General features: G+C 38.6%; 1 long non-coding RNA gene across 1 annotated transcript in view; it reads right to left on the reverse strand.

Moving 5' to 3' along the window:
• The window catches only part of LOC308053575, a 112,605-nt gene that overhangs the window by 75,044 nt on the left and 22,418 nt on the right, over positions 1-15,143 (reverse strand). Inside the window, exon 1 of the long non-coding RNA XR_013923670.1 lies at positions 1-15,143. This exon is cut by the window's left edge and continues 58,377 nt beyond it; it is cut by the window's right edge and continues 22,418 nt beyond it. This is a non-coding gene — a long non-coding RNA (uncharacterized lncRNA).

Raw genomic sequence — 15,143 nt, forward strand, 5'->3', positions numbered from 1 at the left:
TCATTGAAATCCCATTAAAAAAATTCACCCAAAAAGAAAACTTACCTGCAGTGAAAAACTCAAAGAAATTACTCGTTGGTTTCTCTGCAATGTATGTACAGACTAACATATTCAGAAATATTAATGGAAGGGAACGCTAAGGTTTCTGTTCCAGTCTCCCCCAGAACTGTCATGAACAATAGACGAGCCATGACTTTGTTTAACCAGCTCTTGAAAACCTCCAAGGGTCTGGCCAATCTCTTCCAGTATTTCTATACCTTCCTGGGGGAAACATCTCTCCTAATATGCGCTTTGAATCTTCCCAAGGCACCTCTTGTGGTTATTGCCCCTTGCTAGGTCATCTGCCACTGAGCAGGTTGGCCCTGCCCTTTCCTAACTAGCTTTCTTGCTCTCCCCCACATAGAAGAGGTAAAAAGGTGAGAAATGACACAGAGCAAAACCCTTCAAGACACAGCAACCCTAAAGGACTCTTCATCCATGATACAGCTTAAAAACTTTGAAGAAACAAGATTTATCTTCTCACCTGTGTGTTCTAAACTTACTTCTGCCTGCACCAAAAGCTATTCCGAAAATATTTGAAAAGCATTCCCATAAATTATGCAAATAAGTCATTTAGGTAATATTAATAAATGAAGAAAAGAAAGCAAATGTTCTCTGCTCTGCAGAAGCAATCCTAACAACATTTAGAGAGAGGTTTTGTTACATATTTTTAACAGGAGCTGCCTCTGATGGTCCATTTTACAATAGACTAAAACCATGATTTTAAATCACTAATACCAAAGAGAAAGAAAGCACTGTGGTCACAAGATGCAAAGAGACATTGTGGAAAAACCTTGCTTTGCCATCCTAGTTCTGTAGCTCATTCAAAAAAAATGTATCAGCAGCCTTTATGCCAAATTAGACATTTCTTGTCCTATCACAGCCAGCACAAACTGCATATTGTAAGCTAACCCAACTATACAGAAATGTAGTCATGTGCTTTCCCTTTATCCAGATCAAATTTACACCCTGAGTGCTTTGATAGCACATAGATCGGATATTAACGATCATGAAACCACACCCACATTGTCAGACAACTGCATAATGCAGCCAGGTGATCTTACAGATACTTGATTGTACCTGCATAAAACCTCCAGCATCTGTGGAATGTGCCTTACAAATGTGCTGAATTCTGAAACTCAGGAAAACGTGTATCTTTTACCATTCACTTTCAGAACAGGTTTTTGATAGTATTAAAGTAGTGGATAGTTTCTCATAGTGCCAAGCATGGCTTAGTTAATCAAATGAAAGTTTTCTAAATATTTAGGGTAGCTTATGGACTACTATCTTCACACATTTTAAAATTAAAATGGCTTATTTCATTATATAGAAGTCAACTGAACACGCAGTTGTGTCATTCAGCAAGTAATTCAAAAGAATTATAGCTAAGTGGTTTGCACAATCTATATTTAGCAATTCTTACTTCCAAATACTTAGACTCTAGATCTGTCCTTAAAGTATTCTTAAAAGGATTGGCAAGTATGTCTATGTGTAAAATATGATAATCCTATGTTAATTCTCCTCCTTACCACTCCATAGATGCCTGGGAACAAACCATTGTATGTATTAAGCTTACTTGAGTTTGCACTGCATTTGTATTCATTAACCAGACTATTAGTGAGAGCATTTTAGAATTCTACGACTTTTCTGAGAGATGCGTATGTACATTCACTGGCTGTATTATTTATTTGTGTGCATGTCCATCTACCCATCCATCCGTCTCCACTCCTGCACGCATACAGATCAATATGTGTCTCTGTATATTTATGTCTTTCACCATTCTCAAGACACTCAGTCTACTTCTCTGGCACCAACTCTGGGAAACTACTGCTTTAGCTAATGCCCTTATGACTGAAAACAGAGCTCAATGCATCACAGACAGGAACCAAGGCAGAAAAGTAGAACAAACAGATGGAGGTGTAAAAAAGGGAAGTATTTATGCTAAATTTGGGGAAAATAAAGGGATTAAGGGGATGTCACAGACTAGATGATTTAAGAAGGGGATTTCTTCTGAAGAGGGATATTTCCCTTGTAGAATAGAAATCTATCATGTATTTTAACCAGGGTTAATTCTAACATCTAGAACAAATCTAAATCTTAAAACCAAGATTAAGAGTTGGCTAGTGGTGTCTGTTATGTCTGTCAACTGTTTTATAAACAGGGAGAAAATATTTTATGTCTGGATTCAGCCAATACAGTAACAATATTTATAGGCTGCCTTGGGAGCAATAATAATTTTTCACGTTTTTCAGTATTCAACAGAGTATTTACGGGGATTTGAATTATTGTAACATGTTCAGATTGTTTTTTCCATCGTCTTTCAGAGATTCTGGATTAAGGAGCTGATCTCCCTTCCTCTCTCTGTCAGTCTGCTATATAAGCTGTGTATTTGTAGGGCTATCATAAACAGTGAAACAATTCTTTCTCTAAATTTTCTGAGCTGTGTTGCCTCCTTCATATTCTCACGCAGCTGAGGACATCCATGCTCCAGATCTGATACCTGATCATTCTGTTGGTCTAACACAAGCCTACTGTCCCCGTGTTTTCATCTCCAAGGGGTCTATACCTTTATTTTAAACCAGAGCATCAAGGTTTGACAAAGACAGCCCTGTGGCCACGTATCATGAAACCGCACCTGCTTTATGTTTAAATCAGTGATTGAGCTTCTCTCCTAGTGTGCCAAGAATTTCTGAGAGAAAAATGGCTAGTGTATCCAAGGAGGTACTGCTCTACTACTATTTTATCCCACAGGCACATATAGTACACACAGACTCAAAAGTTATACCAATATCCCTGCAAAAGAACCATATTGTTACACGATAGCTTTTAATCTGATCCCATGCTTAACACGTCCATGTAAATCCCTAGTGCCACTAGCATGAACACCTCAGAAATCAGAAGTTATTCATTAGTAAGTATATAATTGTTCTCTTTCCTACCGGACAGGCACAAGAGAAAGACACAAGCTGAACGACACATGGCGAATACGATGATTTGGGTTGCATTGTCAAACTCATCACCAACCTCTTGTATGACTGAGAAGAGGTCACTCAATCCTTAAATGCCCCCTGCACACAGAAATCCCCCTGGATGGCATTTTAATGGAAGGAGTGTTGGTTTTGCTGTAAAATTTTGCCCTAAAATTACAGGGAAAGGGTGAGTTCTTCTCAGGCTGTAGTAGCATTTGCTATAGGGTATTGCACATCTAATACCTGGAAGGTAAGAAAAGCCAAGAGAAGCTATGAAACTGCAGCAAACAGTGTAATGTCAGTGACTCTGGTGATGTTAAAAACAAAGCACCAGTGCTACTATCTACACAGCACGAATGCAAGGGGGGAATCTAGAGTATTTACAGCTGTTCATCAAACAGTAAAGCCTCGTTGCACTCCACCTGGCAGAGAAACAATTCCATTCGCACTTCTCATGATTCTTTTATTGTTGACTTGGATTTAGCACAGTATACTAACATTGCAGCCCTGATGAAGGCGCGAGACTAGGAACATTGGCATATTTTGTGAGTATAATTCATTTTTTGTTCTGGTTGGAGTGCAACGTTACTGCTGGGTGAACACCTGTAGTTAGAAAACACTGGTTTGCTCAGAGGACCCAAAGCATGCCAAACTGTTCCCTGGAAGAAGATTTGAAAAATGAGCATTTTAAAAAAACAATCCTCCTGTGCACACAAAGAAATAGAAAAGCAGGCATGAAACTATTATTACAGCGCCAGATGTCAAAATGACAAAATCAAGAATTTGAATCTCTTGGGGATGAATTTCAGCTTTGTCTGTATGACAAACTAAGGCTTATCTCAAACATTGTAGGATCCAGTTCCTCAAAGCACCAAAATACATGCTTATCCCAGTTTCTCTAAGTACTAAAATGGATGAAAGTCAATGAGGCCAGTGCAAGGAATGATACCGAAACCCTTTTCATTTGGGATGGATTAATTTTACTTTTATGAAAAAATGCCATTTGGAAATGAAAAGTTTTTATTTAAAACTGTCAAAACATTCAATTTCATTTGCAAACTATCAAAATATGATTTAGCTACAAATATTTTACCTGGTTTTGATTTACAGAAATGGTTCACCTCGCCCCTGCCGTCTTTTTAAAATGTGTTCTGAAAATTTGACTTAAAATTGCAGGTAGTCTCCATCATCACGAAACTCTCTTTTCAGAGAATGTCTGTTCCTTGAGAACAAGAACTCAAGGACTTGATTTTGATGCCAGCATATTAAATTCTGCTTTCCTATACAAAACCATGATCACAGCCATTTTACTTATCACAAAATAAATTCTAAAACCAACACACTTTGATTCTGCTTCTCCCTACTCAGACCTGGTTTTCTGTCTGTCTGTTGAAGCACAGCAGACACATTAATGGGACTGAAACACGTTCAAATTAATTTTGTTTGTACAATCTGCTTTTCCTGGCCTTTTGGTACTGCTGATGCTACAAAACGGGAACTCCTTGTTGGTGAACTACAGTAAATAACAGGTATTAGTAGGCCACATGTTCTTGAGAATTTCTGCTCCGAGTCCCCACATCCATTTTCAGAGTTACTACTACCATCCCCATTATACAGACTGGTAAAAGAAGACACAAAATGTTAAAATCATCTCCACAACAAGAACAGAGGTTGGAGTTTCTTTTCAATCGTTCTGCTCCCTGAATTATGCCATCTGCCATTAGTTTAGACCAAATTTCCCTTTCCTCTTTTAGATATCATGCAGTTTGACAGTCTGATACTGATGTTCTAGATGATTCCCCATCTCTCTCTCCTTCCACCACTCTACCATGCAGTTTGCCCTCCAGGCATTTTACAGTTCTGTCCCATTTATGTTTCTCTCCTGCATCACCTTTGACACTTCACCCTTTCAGTGGTTCTCCTACACTGATTTCCTTCCATGCCTTTTTCCATGCTATGGTGAAACATTCCCAGATACAACAAAACCAGCAAGAAGATAAAACTTCATCTAATCACTTCAGCTTCATCTACAATGTGGAAAAAAAAAAAAGCAGCATACAAAAAGTTGAGAGATTTATGCAGTTACTTTAAGCATCTCAGTCTAATTGTGATGTAGCTAGATATACACAATTATTTTGAAGCCTCATAAAAGCATAACATGTGCAGGTATTTTGTGCCCTAGGAGAACACATTCAACAAAGTCCGTGAAAAGCCTCTCTTGTGGAGTGGGGCTGTCTGAGGTGGCTGATGTTTCCCAGGAGCTCCTTACAGAACCACAGTCTTTGGAACAGATTCCCATCTGCCAGTCACTGTCCTAACGTGTTCCTTTACATTTAACCACATTTACTGATCAGCAATACATTCATTTGAAAGATTAAATTTATTGTAGATGAGTAAGGCAGTAATGGCTCAACAGGATCAATGGTGATGGATTATCTTATTGAGACAGGAAGGGTCTACATACATACATCTGAATTCAGAATTAGTCCCTCTGTGTACTCATACATTAATCTGAAAGATTCTTTCAGCACATGAGTTTATTATTGCAGGTTTACAGTACATAGAAAACAATACTAAAAATCAAAACATTCATCAAATGTATTCATGTCCCTAAATGCTGCTAATTAATGCTGGAACACAAAATGTCCGGAAGAACACTTAAGTGGAACTCTTATGTCTGCTACCATTAAATCTTACTAAAGCATTCCTCCATGAAGCACAACCCATAATATTTTTGCCAGTATGCGTCTATATGAAATTTTTCTATTGCTCTGAAAATAACTGTTTAAAAGATACACTTGCTTTTATGGTCATCTATTGCATGAAGGATTTTGGTATAAGAATCTCCTCATTAATGCTTCAGAACATACTATAAATATTCATTTCAGAAAAAAATTATAAAGAATCATAAATATAAACCAATCAATAATGCTGTACAGGACTAATCTAATATACATTTGATTCTCTAAATGCAATGATATAAGAGCAGATTATTTCCCCCCTCATTTTTTACAATAATCTCTTGTAGCTTAAATTATCTACATCTATCAACTCCACACACTGGCCAAGGCTGAAACAGTGTTGACCAGATCCACAGAAGTCAATTAGTTATGCCAATTTGCTCCAGCTGAGAATCAATTCTCAGTTGTCTTTATACTTCTTATAGAATATTCTGTAGCAAGCATTGCTTTAATGAAGCTTGGTCAGCATGTATGGGAAATGTCAACATGAAATTCCTTCTCACCATTTTTTGGACTTCTTAAAATAAACTGTTTAAAAAAATCCAAACTACCACCTAGAAAACCATAGGTTTTCATTGAAATGGCAGGCAAACTTAAAATAGCTTTAAAGGAAGGGTCTTCAACATCAACAACTCAGTAAAACTATTCTCCTTCTTTTCCTTTGGCAGGTTTTCCTAAATATGCAATTAAATCATTAAAACCACTCTCACCCAGATGCTGTCGATGAGAAATAATCACAAGAAACACAGCAAACAAAAGAAAGATCACAAAATACATTAACTTTTACTAGCCATGCTGCTGTGCATTAGCATTTTTAATAATGACCTCATTACCATTTAGTTCAACAAGCAAACAAAACTTGTTTATTTGATAATTTATTTATTCTAAAATAATGCAACCTTTTTTATGTGCCCTTGTTATGAGCTCACTAACGTTAAAGGCACCGCTACAATCAGTTAAGTAATTATCATAGGATAAAAGCTTTTACCATGAAAAAGTTTTGTTTGAAAAAGCATGAACTGCGATTCTCATTGATAGCTTTCACCAAGTGCAGGATTCAGTACATTGTAGCACAAAGGCCTAGATTATCTCCCTCTGTTAAAGGCTTAAAATTCTACAACCAGACCATGCCAGTTACCAGTATCAGATTATGATAACAAGATCATGTTCAGTTATAAAAACAAGTGTCTAAACTTTTCTCATGTCACTTTCTATCTAAGTCCCATTGCTGGTTGTGAAAGGACCCATCTGAATGTGTGTAGAAGCTCATTTTAAAGCTAGCTCTTTGAACTGGATTCATGGGGTATTTGCATAAGAAGATTTGGGTAAAAAGAATGGGCTGGTGCTGCATCTGCCCATTAATATGCCTGCTAATTCAGCACATTGTAAGCCTATTGATGTATCACAAAAGGCTCAAATTCAAGGACAGTTATCCTATTGCCATTGTTAGGGTTTGAATTCAAGTAATATGTTCACTATAGGAATACAGTTGTTACAATTAGATATTTTTCTATAATGGTATAAAGAACTGACGACAATCAGAATTACAATAACGCTGATAAAACTTTAGAATTCATGAATTCTATTATTTTAAAAGATGCAGGTGCTGATTAATTTTGCTTTGCATAATACTTGGATCTCGAGTGCCAGAATACTTAAAGAGCAGCAGCAAATTGTGGCAATATAACCTATCAAAGCTGGCAGTCTCCCTTCAGTGCCGATGCACATTTATCTTGCTTACAAGAGTTTTAATAAAAAATTAAAATACTAAACCGAGTTTCAACAGAATGGAGGAAACCTACATTGTGAGCGCAAGTAGTGGGTATTTTAATCTCACTTATGAAAAATGCAAAGGCATTGCTTGTGCTATCAGGGGATATCCAACATGGAACATTTTTATGGTGAATATGAATTGTTTGAAAACATTGTACACTCACAAATGGAAAAAAAGAGCAGAATCAGTGATTCATGCAAGAGCGCAGAGCAGCCACTGCACCAGCTCCACAGCGGATTCAAAGCAGACACTGAGGCAGGCAGCTAAATAAAAAGCTGTTAGCTGAAGCGCTGTAAAGAGTTTTTAAAGCACACAACACAAACGGAATACTAAAGGACAGACTAAAAGGAAACACATGCAGAAAACAGCAAATTAAGTCTAGTTAAACTTAGTACTTCAAGGGTCCTGAGTTTGTTTGTGTTTGAGACCACAGCGCATGTCTTGTAGGGGGAAAAAAAACGGGGGAATAAACATGTGCGGTTACAAGGATTTTCCAAGACAGGCCGTGACAGCCCCTCGTCGCTTTCCTCTAGGAAAAGGTCCTTGATTTTTTCCTCCTCCACGGTGGAGGAGCTGGCAGCACCGGCTGCCCCGCAGTGCCCGTGCTCCCACCCTGCCGCATTGTCCCAGTCCGGCCGGGCCGGTGGGCGCGGGGGGCATGGTGGAGTTCTTCTCACTCCGCGTCCCTCAGAGAAGACATCAAAGACCAGAGAGATGTGCTCTTTGTTTTGTTTGGTCTCTGACTCTCAACATGTGGTTTCGCAGGCCCAAACATCGGCACCTTTTAACCTATTCTGTTCAGCTTAGGCCTTAGCTCCATTTGAGCATTAGGGAAACTATAGTAACCGATAATCTGCCTGTTCCTGAATAGAAACTATGTACCTTGTCACACAAGAGCCGCAAGGATCACCATTTGGGACAAGTTCCTTTACAGGCCCTTGGCTTTCTTTGCTGGGGCCCGGCCTGTCCTGCTGAAAAGGTGTCAAAACCCTTTGCCTTTTTGCGACAGGGGATCTATGTTAATGTTAATTTATATTTAACAAATGGGATATTGTCCCACAGAATGTATCAGTATTTGATGATCTATTACAAATGTTTTCATCAAGTCATAAACAAGGGCCCTTGACAAAAGGCAAAAGGTCTTTTAGGAGAGCAGGACAATGTCCGGCAAGGCAGAAAGCTGTGGCGTGGTGTTTGTTTGTTTGTTTTGCCGTGCAGGTTCACGCCAGCACAGGTGGTGACGAGCCCTCCCTGAGGTGCCCCGCAGCCATGGCGTGGCCATGAAGGCCAAGCAGCCATGAAGGCCAAGCAATGCTGCTGAGCCAGCCCGGGGCAGCACGGCCAGCAGCGAGGCCTCTTCCCAGGCCCACGTTCGCTGAACCAAAAGCTTTCTCCATTAGCAAGTTGCAAGAGAAAACTTTGTTACTTGTTGATTTTATTTATGTATGTATTTTGGTAGCGATCTGATCTCGTGCTTAATGAGCCTCCCCCCGGGCACAGGGAAAATGTTATCACCAGTCCCATTTTTCACTCGCTCGATCTCTAATCCGGCACTGCACTGTCTTGTTATTAGCAGGAAAAACAACAACAACAACCGTGTATATCGTGTAGATCAGAGCCAGAAAAGAAAGGAACAAATGTCAAGGGTTTGAAGAAGCAATTCAAACCCAGCTTCATTTCATCTCTGTCACTCTCTCCTGACTCTGTCATGCAACAGCCGCCTGCTAACATATTTCCCTCCAGTAAAAATGACATTTTTGCTTTCTTTATAATAGTTTAATATTAATAGGGAGGGGAGCTAAACTGTTGACGCTGCAACCAAAAGACCATACTGCAAATTGAGGTATCTGGTATGAAACTCCAGACCTTCTGCATTAAGCTCTCTCACAGTGACCTGACATAAACTGGCAACTGGCAGCCGTCTGCTTTTGGCAGCTTGGCATATTTGGTCATTTATTGGGTGCATGTGAAGATCAAATGGGTTAAGATTCTTCTCCTTAAACAGCAGGGAAAAGAACATCAAAAAGGTGTAAATTTCATTTCCCCAGTTTTGATTAAGTCAAGCATGAAATGAAATGTAATACTCTCAAGTGGCAAGGGTTTATACTATTGATGTTGTTACTTCTGCTTCACAAAGCCCAATCAGCCGACAGCGAGTTGAACAAGCTAACAGAGTTTCAGGGTGGCCAGATGGAGGGTTTTTACTATGGTTGAAAAGACAGCTTAGTGCTTGCCTCTTCAAGCCACGTCAATGCCAACTGTGTGAAATCCTGGCCATTCTACCCCTTCTTCTTTTTTTTTTTTCTTCCCTCTTCTCAATGCTGGTGGCTAGCACCATACAGGCCTGATAAAAAACAATCCCTTCAGCAAAACAATGTGTTGAATGAATATTTTTTGTCAGAAGTGTTGTTTATCTTCCCCCAAAGTGCAGAGATTTCTGAATCCATGGTGCAGACCAATCTCATTACAGTATTTAAGCAAATGGGAAAACACATTGCATTTAAATGTTATCTAAAGGAGGCCTTTGCAAGAATGTGGTAGTTTCTCCAAGATTAAAATTACAACATTATTTGTTTTCAATAGTGTGGCGAAGCAAAAACATACTCACGTGCTTTGGAAATAGATGAAGATTTAAAACTGTACCTTGTTCATACATTAAGGGAAACAAGTTAATTCAGAACACTGCGAGATGCACATTGAGAAACTCTTTAGATCTAGATACAAAAGTAACAGGTCTTAAATTGAGTGTGGTCTTACTTCGTTAGGAAATTTGTCCTTTTTTTATAGGTGCTTTTTCAGGCCCCTTGTTCCCACTACATTCTCAAATTTAATGCTCTTGCCACTATACAGCTGGACTAGAATAGAGTGGCTTTAGTAAAGACTTAATAGAATCTTTAATGCTTCTAACAATCCACTCCCATTGAACTGCATTAAGTAGATATTATGGAAGGACAAAGAGCTAAATAGCTCAACATCAACCTCATTAGGCATGCAGGCAGGCCTTGAACCATTTTATGGGCAAGCCTATTGTGAGTACACTCACCAGGTTAGCTTTAAATTGCAAATGATACCCTGAAAGGGGAAGAGAAGTTTTGGAGAATGGCCTCACAGAAAGAAAATCATTTTAGGCTATAAGAAAATGAAAGGCATTGTTAAAATTGCTCTGACCGTAGCAAATGAAATACATCATGGACTTGAGAGGCTGAATGCTACACTTGAGGGGTTTTTGTTGATTTTTTTTTTTTGTCCATTTTGGAATGCAGTGTACAGCAGAATATAAACAACATACAATCTGTAAGACTTAATAAGGGTGGCTCAACATACTGTCCTTTGTCTGAAGTTAAACAAATGATAAGAGCACAATAATTAAGTGGAGAGGGAAAGACAAAAACCAACCAATTTGAATAAAAGGCAAAGTGTGGAGAACGTTATGTATAAAAACTTTCCAGCATTGCACTTCTTAATTAATAAGGATTCATTTAGTCTTAGCACTTCTGTGTTCAAAAATATTTATATTAAAAAAAAAAAGTCTCTCAAGAATTGTTTGCAACTGCAAAGTGCTTTAACAACTGACATTACGATGCTGCAAGTCTGGGAACATATTCCCAAGCAGAGCCCTTCTCTGTCACCTTAGTGGATGAATAATTGTGCCTTTGCATATTCCTTGTCATAAATGGCAGGAATGAAGGGACCCTAAGGACCGCACTGGCAGGATTGGTGCTGTACAAGCAGAGTAAATTAAAACAAGGATTAGAGCAAGTATGATTGGGGATGACAAGCAGGGCAGTTGTCACCACACAATGTGCCTTTTTGCCCATATGGTCTGTACCAAGCTTACACAGCACAAACCCTCTAACATGGATGCTTATTAAAGCACTCCTTCTTGATCAGGACATAAAGTCCTTAAAGCTTCATGTCATAGGAGAAAAACAGTGTTTCTTTCACAACTCAGGCAGCAGCCTCAAGCACTGTTATTTATGAAGTTTTACATGCAACTGCCCAATCTTTACTTTTCATTAGATTAATATACAAGAAAGCCCATAAATGTGAAAAATTGAGGTTGCAGTCTGCAATCACAGTTATGCACTGTATAGGTTATTAAATGTGAAAATGAATTAACTGACAACTATATTTTAAATAGAAATCAGACACATGAGATATTCCAAAACTTCCTCCCAAAGTATGGATTTGCAGGATACATAGAACTCAGGTGATTTTTAACTGCCTTTAAGTGGATAATGAAGGTACAAAAGAAGCTCAAAACAACATGAGATTCATGCTGGGGAAATATTTGAGTTATCATACACATATTACTATGATCAAGAGTAGGGCAGCTTTCTTACAGCTTAGAGAAACAGAAAAGAGCAATTTTGTCACTAAACCTTTGTGTTATCTCACATAACGTTTTCTGTGCCTCAGTTCCCCCATCTGCAAAATTTGAATAATTACACATTATAAGTATATTACATGTTACAATTATACCAAAAGCATATACAAATTAGTCTTTTTTAAACCGTTTTTATTTGTTTTTTACTCAAAGATCACACCCCTGGTCCTGATTTACAGAAAGATACCTGGGTTCCACAAGTGCCCAGGAACAGTTTAAAGTCCTAGAGAAGACTTTTGCCTATAGCAAGGTACTAATACGATGATGCTTTCTCAGTCCTGCAATAACCTACTCAAACAGCGGTGAGAAAACAGAAGTGAAAGACCTTTTAAATTTTGTTCCTTTGTGGTCCATAATACAGGTCTATCTGACCACAAAGGAACACCAGATTTAGAGTATTCCTTCCAGCTTGATCTTTTTCTCAGTCAGCATAGCCAGCTCTGCAGTAGCAGTGAATTTAGGAAAGCTCCCACATAGAGTAACATGCAAAACAGAGCATTAAACAGGAACCAGCAAAAACATTGGCAGTTAGAACATTATAGACACCTTTAGGAATCATCCAAGAATTCCTGATAAACTAGACAGAGATTTCTTACAGAAAGCCTGAGTCCCTTTGGTAAGGGTCTCACAGTCTGAAGCAGAACCTACTAGATTTTCCTGGATGATTAGAGCTCATCCAAAGCTTGAGCCACTAGCATAGAAAAGATTTATATAGGTTAAATTATTACCTGCTATCAGTCCTACTTTTGGATGCACTGGGGTCTACCTCTGGAATACTGGGATTGTTCCTCAAAGCCAAACCCTCCTTGTGCTTTATAGACTCAATAAAATGAGTATAAAAACCTTCACTGTATCATAATAGCCAGCATTTCTCTCTTATCAGTAAGCCTTGGTTGCCACAGAGCAGCCCAAGCTCCGTGGAAGCACTACAGCTCTCACCTTTAGCAGGCAGGCAGCTCTGAACCTTCACCAACAAATACAGTCCCAAATAAGCCAATTTACAAGTTATTTGGTTAACTTCGATAAGTCTTGCTGTCTAGTTATGGCGACATAAAAGATGTCCAATTCTGACAGTGCCAGATGAGACCATTTAGGAATAATGTGTCAAAGATGAGAAAAGAAATTATTTAGAAAAAAGTCCAAGACACCTTCTTCCCATGGAAACAGCTATCTGAATTCTGTCTGAATTTCAGCTGTCTGAGATTTGGCCGTTATACTCCACATAACATGCCTGAAGTATCCAAGAACTGCAAGCATTTGAGCTCTCTCAGAATCAATTTGCCAACCTCTTTTTGGCTTGGGTTATTTGCAGGCAGCAACCTGTACGTCATATGTGACAACAGTCAAGCTTAGAATGTAGAGTTTAACAATTGCTTCATGTGGGTATCTAAAGTTCCATTATAGGCATTTGCTTTCAGTAATTTAGCATTTGAAATGAGCATTTCTTACTTTCTTAATTACACCTTCTATAAAAATAGAGCTTCTGAGGACCAGCTAAAATCTCTGAGTCTTTCATAAGAGCAGGAAGGTGAGAGCTACAATTATGATTCTCATCTTGCTGGCCAACAGAAATTAGAAATGGACTGACCAAGTAAATTTAGCTCCTGGCATAAGAGCTGAGTAGACAATAATCAGAAATAGTCACATCAATAAGCCTACTTGAGTCCAAAACTTGTCTGAAAGCTAAAAAGGGCTGTTTATCTATTGAGATAAGTATCCTCTGAAGAGTGAAACTGAAGACCAGAACTGGTAGTACATAAAGAAAAGGTATAGCGCATTAGGATTTTAGTGTACTAATAATGATGTTTCATTGCAACAGTTCCTAGATCCTGTATATACACACATTTTTAATGCAGAACTTTAAGCTGGCAAGAACAAGCTGAAACGTATAGCTAACAGCACTTAAGTGATGTGGACTGCTCACCTGCTTGGTCATTTGTAGTCCTTCCTATCTTTAATTTACAGGCATCTTGGACTAGGTCTCTTCCCTAAAAGAAACCCCAGATTTTTGCTTGTCTGCACACGGTTTCTCTTGGAATGTAACATCCAGAGCAAATGTTAAAGAGGATCACAATAACCCCCGCATTAACTTTACTCAGCAAGTAAAAATCATAGGCAGATGTGCTAGATAACTTGTAAGATTAACAGATGCTACTATATTTACTTCTTCTTCTGAACATCAAAATCTTTGAACTACTAGCTTTCTTATGTTAAGAGCCATTTGACTTAGACTACACTGCATCAATCACGCGTTGCATTCCGATTTATTAGGGCTTCAAGGGAAAGCAGACAGTAAATCTGGACTTGGCTGGCCATGATTTGGATGAATGTATTCCTATTTATCAGGGCAGCTGGAGGGCTCTTGGTTCATGTCTAAGTTTTGCTGGACACCGAAACAAATGAGAAAATACAAGGTGCAGTATGCTATGGGTACAAGGGACACTTGCATCTCTAACCATGAACATATTTCATGCCTCCATTTCATCCGCTCCACCGTAAGATTCCGGCATAAATCTGCAGGAGCATGGTTACAGAAGAGAGTGGCCCAGTAGTTAAAGCATCAAGCCCAAGATCTGGGAAACTCAGTTTAAATCCCTGTTCTGTGAGAATCTAATCATTCAAGCTGAGATACTCGAATGTATTTAGAAACCATACTCCTGTTATGCTCCTAACTCACAATGAAAACCTATATTTTTGTAAGAAACGCATCTGAATGTCTTTGAGGATCAAGACTTGAGACTCTCTGTGCCCCAGTTCCCTGACTGTCAAAGAAGGACAACCGTATTGCCCTACTTGGGCAGGGATATTGTGAGAGTAAATGCCTTACAGACTTGGAAGTGCTTGAGATTCTAGATACAGGGACCAGATAAGCCAGTTTAAAGAGGCATGGTTTAGTATAATTCTGTTTCTATATTGATGTGGTTGAAAGGGAAACAGCTTCTTACAAATGCTATGTTGAAGGCATATTTTTTTCTTACTTAAGAGAAATCTGAAGGCAAATCTTGTAGAAGTCTGGGCTTTTAATTCAAAAGCTCTGTAAACACTGGTATGATCATTATTTTAAGCACAATTTCAAAAATTCCTTCTAATATTCTTGGAAGTCCTTTCAGAAAGAACAGGAATAAACAGATTTTAACTAGAATATTTTAGACAGCTACTCAAGCTTTCAAAACATGTACAATTTCCTGTCTGTTTATATAAGGAATTATTGACGAGCCATGAAGAGAGATTCA

This window comes from Falco punctatus, assembly GCF_963210335.1.
Source record: "Falco punctatus genome assembly, chromosome: 14".
NCBI lineage: Eukaryota > Metazoa > Chordata > Aves > Falconiformes > Falconidae > Falco > Falco punctatus.